The following is a 15,272-nucleotide window of genomic DNA, read 5'->3' as shown; positions in this document are numbered from 1 at the left end:
TCCTGTCGGATGAGTAGATCTTCTGTTTTAGAGCCGGGTTATAGTTGCCGTCATTTCTCCTGGTTCTCTTCACATCCGTTGTCCTTCTCCCTTCTTCATTCTGGGGGTGTTCGTGAACTCTCTTTTCTGGACGGTGGAACGGCTTCTTTTTATTGCTACCTTCAATTTTTCCGCGGGGAAATTTTCTTTTCACTTGCTCCTGCCTCTTAATGGCTTGCCCTTGTACTTGTCGTTTTTCCACCTCTGGAGCTTGTGCCTTCGGTGTCTGCCGTGCCGGATCCTGCAAAAGATCTGAAAATATTTGCATTTTATTACGATCGAAGTAGGGTTTGAATTGATCAATGTTTGCGAAGCAGGTTTCACCATTTCTGGCTTTTAACTCTACTACAGCGTGAGTTATTTTTTCTATAACATATGGTCCTTCAAATCGTGGAAAAAATTTGGCAGTCTTATCTTCTGGTGCTGAAGAAAGTGAATGCTTAATTTTTAAAACTTCATCCCCTACTTTATAAGTTACTCCCCGTCGTTTCAAATCATAATAGAGCTTCTGTTTTCTTTGTGCTACTTCCGTATTCTTCTTTGCTTCCTTAATTAGTTTTTCTATATCCCCCATTTTAAATTCTGGGGCTCTTTGTTGCACATAAAATAATTTATCTAACGGCGTTATAATCTTTCTGCCTAGAAATAACTCAGCAGGAGTTTTGCCCGTTGTATCATGTTTTGCGGTCCTAAGGGCGAAAGCAAATTCATTGACATAGTTATCCCAGCTTTTATGAAAATTTTTAACATAACTACGGCTAATTTTTACCATATTTCTATTGACCCGTTCCGCTATATTTGATTGCGGCCGATACGGGACCATTTTTAAATGACGTATGCCCAGTTTTTGGCACATGTCTTCAAATATATTACTTACAAATTGAGGACCATTATCCGATATAACTTTTAGGGGCGCCCCGTATTTTAAAATATATTTATTTAAAATAGAATCAGTAACTAATTTCGCGGAGGCTCGTTTCAAGGGAACAATTTCGGTCCATTTAATAAAATGATCAACCATAACAAGGAGATAGCGACTTTTATTTAACTGACTTTTTGGGAAAGGGCCCAATAAATCGATGCCAATTATTTCATTTGGAAATTCGGATTTAATACTATTTAGAAACCCGGCCGGGCGGAAATTAATATAATTAACTGCTTGACATGTTGGGCAGGACTGGACATACGCCCTTGTTAACTTTTGCAGTTCAGGAAAGTAGACTGCCTCGCGTACACGTTGGATAGTTTTTCGAATACCAGCATGAGAAGCTAAAGGGCTGTCATGGAGCTCCTGCAGGATATTTAATCTAAGACTAGCTGGGATAACAGGTCGAAATTCGTTGTTGGAATTCGTAGTTTTTGTATAGAATAATAGACCATCTATTAGTTCGTAATGGGCCGCCCTATTTCTTATCGCCACAATATCTTGGTGGCTAAAATTTTCAGGATCCTTCAAATACTCATAAATGCTTCCAAACTCAGGATCCTTACCCAGTTCGGTTATTACAGTTTCTCGGGAATTTATTGTACATGCTGTGAGCATTGCCACCTTTACGGTATTACCTTGTTCATCTATTTTAATTCTTGATAGGGCATCTGCTACGATATTTTCCTTTTCGGGGGTATGCTTGATTACCAGATTATATTCTTGCAGCTTGAGTGCCCATCTTATTAACCTTGGGGATAAATTTTTCCCTGAGTACAATCTAGTTACCGCCGCATGATCAGAGTACACTGTTATCGGCACCTTTCCAAAATAGACTCGGAACTTTTGCACTGCTAACAGAACTGCAAGTGCCTCTCTCTCGGTCGCGGAATAGTTTCTTTGTGTTTGATTTAAAGTTCGGCTAAAAAATGCCACGGGCTGCTGATTTTGCGAAAGTACCGCTCCTACCGCATAATCCGAAGCATCCGCTGAAATTTCTAAATTCTCATCCTTTTCAGGAAATTTCAACACAGGGGCTTGCGTTAATGCTTGTTTTAATTTTTCGAAAGCACTATTGGCTTCGGCCGTCCACGAGAATCTTGCCGTTTTCCTTTTTAATTTTAACAATGGCTCAGCGATAGCCGCAAAATCTTTTATAAAGGACCTATAATATAAACAAAGTCCTAGAAAAGAAGAGAGCTTCTTTGCCGTGTTTGGAGTCGGATACTTTTGTACAGCGATTATTTTTGATTCGTCTGTCTCGATTCCTTTTTGAGATATTTTGTAACCTAAATATTTTAATTCAGGGGCTGCAAATTTGCACTTTTCGACATTAACTTTTAGACCGGCCTCATTTAATAAAGAAAACACCTGTCTTAAATCCTGTACATGTTGGTCGAGATTATCACTAGTAATAATGATATCGTCTAAATAGATAAATGTGGACTTTCCAAGAACAGGTCTTAATACAATGTCCATGCATCGCTGAAATGTTGCCGGGGCCCCTGAAAGGCCAAACGGCATACGCAGAAATGCATAAGTGCCAGACTTGGTTATAAAAGCAGTCTTAGGCACGTCCTCAGGCCTAACCCCTATTTGAAAATAACCAGTCGTTAAGTCTAAAGTCGTCATAAATTTGGTTGATTTTATGTTCCTTAGAATTTCTTCTATGATCGGTAACGGATATATCGGATATTTAGTTATGGAGTTTAATTTACGGTAATCAATAGCGAATCTCCACCTTTTTGGATGCGTCAAAGGATAGTCATTATTTTTCTTACATAAAACCACCGGGCTAGCCTAACTACTTGAGATGGGCGTTATGATCTTTTTACGTAGCATATCGGTAATATGCCATTCTATAATTTTTTCCTTATTCTTATCATACCGGTATGGTTTTTGGCGAACTGGCATTGCATCTCCGGTGTCAATACTATGGTTAGTAACCTGAGTAAATCCTTGAATATCACTAAATAACGAAGCAAATTCACTTACCACTTGTCGGATTCTTCCTTGCTCGTCATTAGGGAGGTGGTCACGTTTTAACATCGGCGGTTCAGCCTTTTCCGCACGAAGTGGTTTCATTGTCAGCTTAAGGGACGCTTCATTAAAATCCAGTGTTGCTTGTGCTTCTGAAAGAAAATCTATTCCTAAAATAATATGTGCTTGCAGATTCTTTACTATAAAAAACATCACCTTTACTTGTTCGTCCTTGATACGGATATACAACGGTACTTTACCTATGCACTTACATTTTTCTCCTTGCGCCGCTAACACTGTCGTATTATCCGAATTATATATACGGTATTTGCGAAAATACTTCCTAAAAAAATCTTCTGCTACACAGGAACACTGCGCGCCTGTATCCAGGAGTGCAGTGGCTGGGATATTATTCACCAACACTTCAATCTTCGGAAGAGTCAAATTTTTCACCATTACTGTATTTAACTTGAAGGAAGAGGGGTTTTCGTGACCTTCGGATTTCCGCACCCTCCCGTCAGCAGAAATCCGTTTTAGTTTAAATCCTTTTTTGTTTCCATGCTTTCCTTCTTTTTCCACTGGCCTTGAGACTTTTTTCCTGGGCTGCTATTGAACTGTCGACGTTCGCCGGCTGTTTTTGAATGCTCGGGTTTCCTTGCCCACTGATTCGCTTTGCCTCCGTAGCCGTGTGCTTGAGTTTTCTGTAGTCTTGGCGTACCAAATTGGTTTCGCTGTTGATATTGGCGTCTTCTTTCAATGTCCGCCGTTCTTCTACTTTCAAACTGGATTGCTAGCTCAAATAACTTTTCCAGTGTAGTCGGATTTCTTAATTCAATAAAGTCTTGCACTTGGGGGGCAGTAACCTCGGCAAAATCACTTGAATTATTTCAGGATCCGGACGGTTTCCATACAAGAGCTTGAAGACGTGAATTTTTCTTAAAATAAAGCTTGAGAGGTTTTCGATTCTTTGTTGATATATGCTGAAAAGTTCCGTTTCTAATTTCGCACGATCCCTTACAACAGGGAAGGCTTTTAGTAGGGCAGTCTTGAAATTTTCGTAAGTATAGGTGGGACTTCTTGCTTGACCCAGGAGACTTCTGCCTATACATTTGAACCATTTAAGCGCTTGGCCCCTCAAAGCGCTGGTAGCTAAGGTAACTTTTTGAAACTCGTGCACGGGGTAGAGCATGAAGTGATCATCCAATTTTTCCAAAAAACTGGTTACCGGTGAGTTTCCATTAAATGTTGCTTCTGGTTTCATCGAAGCGCGCATGGTCTGGACGATGTAACCAAATCCTTCCTGGGCGGCAGCTGGCATTTCTGGATTCTGAGCCGTTTCTGCAGGCAGCACAGGTTCTTCTTGAAACTCGGCCATGGTTATTCTTCTTCGTTGGGAGCCACTATCAGGTTCAATATTCCCTCTAACCTTCTTCGGGAACATGCAAGGACCTGACTCGGAACAGAGAGCTTACTTAAAGCTATGTTCAAAACTGTGGGAAGTAAACAGGATACACAAGAAGGGTATACAAAACCCTTTATTTTTCTCTATTTACAATGACTTCCGTACTTCGGAATACACCGACCCGCTACTTGGGGTCAAAACGTGAAAGTATAAAAATAAAACTAAATTCTAATTTAACTTTAGAATAATAAACGTGGAAGATTGGCCTTATATTAACAGGAAGCGTATGTAGTACAGAGAACTGTGAACACTGCAATACGTTTAAATTTATCAAGAGGATTAAAACCTCTGGCCTGGAAGGCAACAAGCAACTGCGTAACTTCTAAGGTAAGCGGCCTGCTTCGACTCACTGCTTCCTCTCTCTCTCTTGGCAAAAAGCCACAACTTAAATACTTGGCGTTCGCCAGACAAACTTTGCATAAAAACCTTAACGCTTATAATTCTGGCCGGAAGTAGAAAATAAGAAGTGATAGTAAAGATTTAAAATAAAATAAACGTTAGTAAAACTTAAGATCCTTACAATTTAAGGGCGTCAGTTACCTATTCTTTTTACCCAAATAATAAAGTAAGTATAACTAAAATTATATTTTATTCCATTATGCGCTATTTCTATTGAAATGCTTTTCGGGATCTTCAGTTGTAATCTTGCTACTGGTACCTACTACAAAGAGTACAAACCAGGGAATAAAAATAAGAAAAATTAGCATTAATATATAAATAGAGAAAATAAAGGCGTTAAATTTTTAACACTGCACCCAACGGCGAAAAGACAAATAATAAGTCATTCAGTAAAGTTAGGATAAAAATAAATCCGTGCTGGGCAGAGTTAATAAAAGTCACTAACGATGATAGAACCGGCGATCTAGAAGTCCAAGAATTTCGTCTGTGCTTGTTAACGCTTAGCTGCGGTTTCTCCGACAGCTTCACACTTCTTGGTACACAATGCTCATATACAAATAGTAAAGGCGATGAAGCAAAAGTCGCCAAGCACAAGATTCTGTAACTCTACGTTTCCTGTTTTAAGCAATCGGAGAAAACAGTAGTAGAAATGGTCTGTAGGCTTTGTGAATATGCATGCGACAACGCTGCCGCGCACATCCAGGGAAAATCCGTAGCAGCCAACCAGAGGAAAAAGAAGCAAGGCCATTGCAATTCCAGAAAGCAAGAGCAATATATAAGAGGTGTATTCTGTCTGCTAAATGCAGAAGCCCTGCAGCAGTACTGTGCAACCAACTCTTAACACTACGAAATTCTGCGCAAGATAATTTTCACTCCTTCTCAAATTTAAGTTCACTCCTTCTCAAATTTCTCCTTCTCAAAAGTAAAATTTTCACTCCTTCTCAAATTTGCTACTAGCTCAGCTTCTCTGCCACAGAACGTGTTGCATCCTCTAAGTTCAGAACTATCATGGATGCTATTTTTCCTATAGACGATGCTTACAGCGACACAGATTCGCAATCTCGCACTCGGCATGACTATGCAATTCGAGTAACATCAGACGACGTGCCCTTCACTAATAAAAAATTAAGGACCACCTTCCACTATTTTCCCAAGAAACGAGCTCCAGGGTCGGACGGTTTTGACTACAGTATTATCAAGATAGCATTTCTCTCTCACCTAGCTTTCTTTCTGACATACTTTAACAAACTTCTAGCATTTCATTACTTTCCAAAAGCTTTTAAATCCGGATAAGTTGTCTTTTTCGCTTAGAAAAATAAAGAACCAACAGTTTCCTCCTCTTTACGGCCCATCTGTTTACTTTCTGCGTTAGGGTAGACTTATGAGAGGCTGTTCGTTAACAGATTAAAACACCACATAGAAAGCACAAATTACTTAAGTTAATACCAATTTGGATTCAAAGTAGGGAAATCCATTACTCATGCACTAGTAGAACTCCAAGCGGCAATTCAAAATAACAGAGAACAGAAACAGCACTCAGCTGTCATCTCCCTAGATCTAAAGAGAACCTTCGACTCCTTATGGTGGCCTGCTATCAAGCAGGCACTAAGGGATGCCCAGCTAATCTATACAAGACCTTTTGCAACTAGGCAGTGCTTGCAGACATAGAACTTCTCATCTCTACCAAATATGGCATCATAAGACAACCATAAGTCAGAGGCTGCTCTCAAGGTTCATGTGCAGGCCCAGTACCCTGGAACCTCACATTCAAACAAGTGCTCAGTCACTCCTGGCCGTCGTATGCAAAACTAGTAATATATGCAGATGACGCCAAGGCAAAGGGGAAGAATCCAGTCAGGAAGTCATGCATTCCTATTAATGAGAAAAACATAAAATTTTCAAATTCCTAGGGCAGCAGTCAAAAGAGTCAAATTCCTAGCGCTTGTGTGGGGTAAAGGACTTACCTGGCTACCTCACATAGCATAACCTTAAAAGAAAAGCTCAAGCCATTGCAAATAAAATATATCAACTGTAGGGCGCCACTTGGGGAAAGAAACCCTCACTTCTGAAATTATTGTACAGAACTGCAATTGAAAAAATGGTTACTCATGCTGCTGCCATCTGGGCATCACCAATGGGAGGACGCAAAGTTAAACACTTACTCTCAGTACAACGGCCATTTTCCCTCATCATAACCAGAGCCTTCCGAACAATTTCTACAGATGCACTCAATGTTTTAGCCAGCCTGCTTCCTCTCCACATCTGCGCTGAGCAAGAGGCAGTGCTAACGAAGTTACTCCATCTGCAGAAAGAAATTACCTACCATGGCTCCATATTCGTACCAACAGAGTTTACCCTACGATGTACTGCATCCACACCCATCCAGCAGACAGAGGAAAAGGCGTCAGAGTCATACTGACAGAGCACAGGGACTCGGTGCCGACCTCAGCCATCTTCACAGATGGCTCAAAATCTGATGCAGGTGTAGAAAGTGCTCTAGTCCATCTCACCAACTCTGTACAGATTTATCGCTGGAAGGGTCACCAAGCGGAACGTAACAGTGTATTCCAGGCAGAGGCTTTAGCCTTGGAGCAAGCAGTCTGCTGTGACATTGCACAGAATCTCCAAAATATACAAATAATCTCAGACAGCCAATCTGCTCTACAAGCGATCCGCAATCCTTCACATCCTTCACAACAAGTAAAGTCCAAACAACAATTACCTCGCAACAACCCGCATCTGAACATCAGGCTACACTAGACTAAGCCACATGCAGGATATGCGGGTAATAAGCTCGCTCATTCTGTAGCCAAAGAAGCGGCTTCTAATATAAAGGCAACCCAGTGCCACCTCCCGGCATCAATATCCTATCTTAAGAGCAGTATTCTGAATATTTCTCTACAAAAATGGCAAACGGAATGGGACAATAGCGACAAAAGGCGTGAAACACACGATTTTCTCCCAAACATCTGCATAAATAGACTCTACTCTGCCTCACAGCTTACTAGATATATCAGTGGGCGTGGCCCATTCCCCGAGTATTTCTTCACCCGAGACATCGCGAACTCGGACATTTGAATTTGCGGAGCACAAGGAAGTCCTGACCACTACGTCACAGAATGTCCACTAACCGAAAGGTTCCATATCAGAATGCCTTCCACCAACATCAGTTTATTCAGACTGTTTATATTGAGTACTCCAGCCCTACGAGAGAGAACCTGCAACATCTTAACCGGCTAATGTCTTCAGGACTAGATATTGTGACCACGAACTAAATAAGATCTCTGCCAATATACTTCATGAAATGTTTCCGTAGTGTTTCCGTAGCAAATATATGATGTACTCCACCACTAGCGACAGTACCAAGAGTGCCACTAGAGCCAGAATAGCAGCAGTAATAAAATAAGTAATTAATTAACTGTTCAAGCAGTAACGTATATAAGTAATCAGTCTTATATGACTTTATGTATTCAGTATAAACTATGATACATAGGTACTTTATGTATCCAAGATTTAATGTATATATATATGTGTGTGTCAACAATGGTACTCAAATACTTATATAATTATTGTCTATAAGTTAACATAATCAACTAATCTAGTGTTTTTATTGCAATCAAGTTTTCAAGTATATGACTAGAATTCAAGTTTATAAACAGTATTCATATAACATAATCGTGTATCTATTATATCAATTCATGCAAGTACTCAAATAACGTAAGTTCCCAAATAATGAATGTAAACAGGTTTAACGTATTCAAGCATCTTACTGTATTCAAGCTCCCAAGTATATAACTAATGTATCCATGTAACTTAATCATGTATCCAATGTATTACTGTATTTAATTGATGGATCATATTTAATGTAGTATTGTTAGTACTTGATGTTTATTATTATTATTATTAGTAGTAGTAAAAGTAGTAGTAGTAGTAGTAGTGTTTGATGTATTTAATAATTACGGCAGTGTTCGCCTAAGAGCATCACCAATGCATTCTGACAGCTTATACTGATAACGCGTCCATGTAATACCATCCACGTCCCTGTTTGTTCATGCGACTTGCACACAAAAGCAAATGAATTCCCATGGCAGGCTTCCTGGGACTCGAGGGAGCTGTCGGTTCAAGATAGTGGAGGGCGTGGCACATATACCTGCTTTACCTTTGGTAGACACTATATATCCCCGTCCTCCGTCACCTGTCACTTGCATATAATACAGGTTTTTCTGTCTTTAGTATTAACAGTATACATCATGTATTATGAAAAGCAGTGGAATACTGGAGACCAGGTGTTTTCCTAGGAGAATTGGATACATTTACTGACGGTTTGACTTATGACAATGGAATTGGTGCAGCGTATGTGGTTTACTTGTTTGGTACAGAAATAGACTACGGCAAAATTAGACTTAGACCTAACAATTCTGTTTTTCAAGCCAAATTGGCTGCTATCATATTTACTCTTAATTGGATTGATGAAAGCCTGAGAGTAAAAATATATATCAATATATATACAGTCTCATTGTCGGGTTTAGAACCACTAGCAGATGTTGATAACACTAATATTTTGGTCTCATACATAAAAGATACTCTTGTAAAAGTTGAGATTATACATGAAGTGAAAATGAACTGGATAAAATCCCATATTCGTATTATCGACAATAAGAGACCCAACATGCTGGCGAAAGAGGCTGCTGTGGGTAATGCCGGAAATGCGTTCGATATTCAAGCATCAAAAAGAATTGTTATTGGTAAAATCAAGGATTTCTATTGTTACGAAATGTGCAATAAACATATTTCTAAGCATACCTTCAAAAAATTACAGTTTTTTATTCAAAATTTCCGAAGATATACGTGAATTTATATATTCGTTCGCGCATTTTGAAATTCGGCATATTTGTTGAAAGCGATAAAATATCAAATGTGGTTTAGAGACTTTAAAATTATTTGAAAGCAAGAACGATGTGGATTTTTTCCCGCTGATGCACAATGTAAATAGGTATGAATGAGGTACCTTTTTTTCGGTCTGGCATAACGGAAGGGAAAGGAAAATAGGTGCCATATATTAAGAAGTTCGCCAAATGAATTATTCTTTGCGGAAACTAAAAAAATTTGCGCCAAGATAAATTTTTGAATTTCTCCGTAAATGTAGCACCAAAGTTTACAAAACTTCATGTGTAGGGGTAATTTGAGTCGTAGAATCGAAATATGGAAAACAAAATTGATATGTTATTTCAGAAAAAGTCCGATTTTGTGTTAAAATACCTATGTTAGAACAATGCTATATATAAATCTATTATGTATCCTAAGTCGCGCTTTCGAGACATGAAAAACGCAATTTGAATTTTGTCAATGGGTCCAGTACAACGGTAGATATAGAACTGTCCCCCTTTTTTTTCGCAGTGTACATAAGTTTCGGCTTTATAAACATCTTTTATTGTTGAAACTAACTGTGATATAAATTGCTTGAATTAGCCATATTATGAGTCATTTCAGCTAGGTATATTATTGAAAAGATATAAAATAATGTTATAAATTACTGAGGCACAATTTTGTTGCCTTTAAATCGCTGAATTTGTTAAGCAATTATAGTTAAAATTTGAAAGATCAATTGAAACTTCGTATATCATATGGATTAGTTGTAAGAACTAGCTATTTTCCAAGCTGAACAAAAATTAAAGACTGTATGTCTCTTGACTCTTCTCAGACCGATGGGTAATAATAATCCTAATAGCGTAACTCAGTATAACGTAACGTCCCTAAAATTTGATAGGTTTCTAACTTCAAAAGAACGTGTTTTAAATTAAGGAAAAATGCAGTTTATGACTGTAGTCCAGTTGAAACTGTAACGCAATGTACTTGCTTGAGTTTATAATTATGTAAACTCTAACGAATTTTATAAACTGTAAACATAATTTTTAATTAATGCTATAATTCAAATAAGCACTCTCCAGTCACTTCTCTCAAAAAATATTTACTAAATGATAACTCGCCATTAGTTACTGATCTCCACATGGACAAAGATCACCAAAAGATAAGCTACTAGCGCCTGCGAAACTGTAGCAGTTCATGTTGGGTTCGGTTTCCGGTGGCTGAATTTCTCTGCTTGACTATCATAATGTGCTAACAAAGGTATAGAAATGGCAGTTTTTACATATCATCAGACAAATCGTGTACCTTCTAAGAGTGAATATTTCTTCCATGCTCCAAGAATGAGGTGGCGAAAAGAAGCGTTTGTGTATTTAAATATCAGTCTTTCATCTTTTGAGTTTGACAGATTTCCGTGAGGAAAAAAAAAAAAAAAAAAAAAAAAAAGAGTCTTGCATTTGTAAACATTCTTTAACTATTTAGTTTACAGCTGAAGCTATACGCTTTATATTACTATTCAGCTTAAATAATATTTTTATTTTTATTGAAATGAAAATATTTTTCTTAAATGCGATTTGCATGTATGACTATAATTGTTTTAAATAAAAAATATTTCCGGTTTCTCAATTTTAACCTTCAGAATAATTCAAATATGTTTGTAGAATACGATGGCTCATTCATTTTACGTAGCGCCTTTTAGGTTTTCTTGTTGTTATGGCAAAATTTTTGGTAATATTTCACGTATGAATTTTCATTTGAAACTCTGGTCTTCCAATATGCAAGTTAATCTGAACAAAAATTATTTTTTGTTCGTTGTAGCAAGCATTTCGGAAGCCTTTTCCTTTCTCTTTTACTAAGAGTGTTTATTTATTTATTTATTTATTTTTTCAAGTTTTGCGGTGGATATCAACACCCCTTAAGAAAAGAAAGAAAATTGTTACGTTAAGTCACCAGAGTTCGATCATTCTAAGAAATGTAGCCAGCATATATAAAATAACTGTTAGGACAGTTTAAAATTTACAAAAGTTCTAGTACCAAGAACCACCAAAAGAGCTCGAAATATGTGTCAGAAAGCATAAAATTACCTTCTGGGATAATACTGTTTTGATAAGGAATTCAAAGGAAAACCTTCGGCTTCTCAGTTTTGATCTGCAAAACGTGTTAACTCTTTCTCTAATAAACGTGCTTTTACATCTCAATGACAGCTCCTGGAATCTAGCCATAAAGCTATTCTCCTCAAAAAAAAAAAAAAAAAAAAAACAACTTTTAACAAATCAAGTGAAGAAAAATCAGTTATTTCGTGCAAAACAGTTTTCATGGCAGAAATTAACAGATTAGGAACATGCCCTTTTCTCTGAAAAACTCATTTTATTATCCAAAGCTGCAGTTTAAAATACATACGATAATACTTAAACTAGAGAAGCTATCTCGATAAAACACATCAACTAGACTTAAATACTCAAAATAAAATGTTTTGTGGTTTATTTCTAGCCATAATACAAAACTTCTGTGCTCATCACATATGATGAATTAAAAAATATGATGAAATTATAGGAAGAATGTTTTTTCACTCTGACAAAACCATGGCCTGGAAGAAATAGGATTATATAAAAAGATCACTTGCCATACCTTCAAGCCGATAAAGTTTGCAGGGCCCTTCGGAAGGATTAAATGCGTGTCCTTGAATGACCACGAAACTCACCTAACCTCAATTGACAATCTTTCATCAGCTGTGTTAAGAAAACTGGAAATAAAAAACAACAGATCAATAGATTTCTTAATTTCAAATATTATCAAAGTATACACTGCTCAAAACAATTAGGTCATATTATGATTATGAATAAAAACTGCGGATAAGGAAATGTTTTAGTAATTGATATATGGTGTGCAGGTGTTGTAAGATAAGAAAAAAGTAAAAGAAGCAACAAACAAGAATAATTAAATTTTATTGACGATATTTGTCTGTAAACAAATAATGCACAATTTGTGCATATAATACAAACAAACAAAAAGTGTGCTTTTTCGCGGACATAAATGAATTTCAATACTAGGTGAGATTTCCTCTGACCAAAAGCAATGTCGCACACTTACTATGCATGGAATTAATGGGGACTGGGGTATTCTCTCCTACTTCGGTAAAGAGATCTTTTCAACCACTGAATTGTTTCTGGGGGTTAGGTAAGCTACTAGCAACCTTTCTCCCTAGAATGTCCCAAACATGTTCTGTTGGATTTATATCTAGGGAGCATGCTGACCGCTTTATTCGAAGGATTCCTTCATCGAATAGTAAATTGTCCCCTGTCTAAGCACGAAGTGGCCTGACGTTATTATACATGAGAATGAATTCAACCCCGATTGCTGCAGCGTAAGAGACCACAATAGGTCTGAAGATTCCATCCCTTTATCGCTGAGCCGTTAGTGCTTCATTCCAGATAATGTGCAGGTCGGTACGGCTATTGATAGAAATCCACCCCAGACCATCACTCCACCTCCAATTGGACACTTTAATGCACAAATGCAGAAATATTTCCTGTACCAGGTTCTCTCCATATGAGAACCCTCCTATTGTCATGTTGTATACTAAAGCGGAACTTGTCTGCTAAGAGCACGTTGTTCCACTCATCTCGTCCCCATTTGAGATGCTCCTGTGTCCACATTCTGCGGACAGTATTGCGATCCTGTGTCAACGAAATACAAACCATAGGTCTGCGAGCATACAAACCGACATGACAGAGTCGGTTTTCAACAATCTGACTCGAAACTTAGCTACCAACGTACCAGTAGCCCTCTTAAAGTTCTGTTAGAAGAAAGTGGCGTTTATAGTGAGGTTTTTTCTGGTCGTTAGTCTTAAATACTGATCATAATTTTGTGTTGTTGCAGGTGTACGATCTTATTCCGATCTTCTACGAAATTGCTAGTTTCCAAAAACCGATTTCATATGAATCTGGAAATGACCCTTTGAGAAACCCCTAACGCGTCCACTTCAACAGACTGCATTTGACCCGCCTCTAAATGACCCATACCCTTCAGGCTACCGATTCAGCTGTTATCTTGCCGAGACATTACATTCACTGTTAGAAAACATTCAACGTGTATCAAATGTTTTTAATCACTTACTACAGAAGGAATGCTGCAGATCGCTTTTCACTCCTTATCTAAATCGCGCCGTTTTCGACGTCACAGACAAAATTTTAATATTTCCAATTTTGTAAACGTTATAAGTTTCCTTTCTAACCTCCTCTATTTCATTTTTGTTTAAAAAAGTTCTGAATTATATGATTATTTCACACCGTAACCACTCACACCTCTCACAAAATCCCCTAATTGCTTTGAGCAGTGGAGTTTCATAATACTCGTATGCCTGAAAAACTGATGCAAGCGGTCAAAACACGTGAGGAAAAAATATCAGAACCAGAGCAGAAATTATTTGATATACCTTATAAATGGACGTCAATAGATAATATATTGTAAGTGCATGTTTAATTAAAAATATGCTTTTATTTGATGTGTTCAGATTAATTTGCTTGCTACTGTACATAACACGTAAATATTTGGGATCTGGATCCTATTTATGAAAAGAAAAAGAGATGAAAATTAGATGCATTTATATCTATTCTCAGAATCAAATAGATATAAATGTATTTGTCTTATAAATTAATTTCTCATTCCTTTCGGCATGCTTTCGTGGTGTAACTGGAAGCATACTCGACGCGTATTCTAAGGTCCAGATTTCGAGTACTGGAAAGGGCACTTCACATTTTTCACGTTTCCTGCTTCGAAACGAATGAAACTTTTTCCACATATAACTGTTAGTGCTACAAATAAACGACCCAATTTACAAGACGAAAAACAAAAGGAAAGTAGGAAATCAGTACTTTATGTTCCCGCCATGCTGAACGATGAGAGCATGTACACGTCGTCCCATTGAATCATACAGGTTCTGAATAAAATTCTGGGGAATGACATTCCATACGGCTTCGACTTGACGCCAAATTTCAGTCATAGTGTTTGCCCCACCAGCTGTACTAGCGAGTCGCCGACCGATGAAATTCCAGACATGCCCAATGAACGACATATCCGAGAAATAAGTAAGCCATGTAAGAAGCGAAACCTGTTGTGCCCTAAAGAAGGGTCGTGCAGTCTGAGAAACATGTGCACGGGCACTACCCTGCTGAAATACAGCACTCGGAAAGCGTCAAAGAATAAAGAAGACCTCAGGCTCCACAACTTCCCTTATGTAGCGATCACTGTTGAGGTTGCCCGAAATCTACACTGAATGAAATCCACAGTTATACTCAATAGCTCCCCACACCATGGTGCCAGGTGTTTGGGTCGTATGATGCTGGATAACACACTGTAAGAGAAGAAGTTCCCCTCTGTAAAGTTTGACTCGTACTCCTTCATCATATTACTCCAAATTGTAGCGAGATTCATCGAAGAAAACAACTGGTTGCCGCAGGGCACGCCACGCACTGTGTTGCCGTGCCCATTGAAGTCGGAGGCGTCTGTGATTTAGCGACAGGGAAATCCTGCGTAGAGTGACCTTCGCAGACAGTTCCAGTTCATGTTGCAGCAGCTGACGGCGAACCATGGAACTAGACAGCA

This window comes from Stegodyphus dumicola, chromosome 9, assembly GCF_044657685.1.
Source record: "Stegodyphus dumicola isolate Sdum_Otavi_A_Nest chromosome 9, ASM4465768v1".
Taxonomy (NCBI): Eukaryota; Metazoa; Arthropoda; class Arachnida; order Araneae; family Eresidae; genus Stegodyphus; species Stegodyphus dumicola.
The sequence above is the reverse complement of the archived record's forward strand: the minus strand, read 5'-3'. Positions refer to the sequence as shown.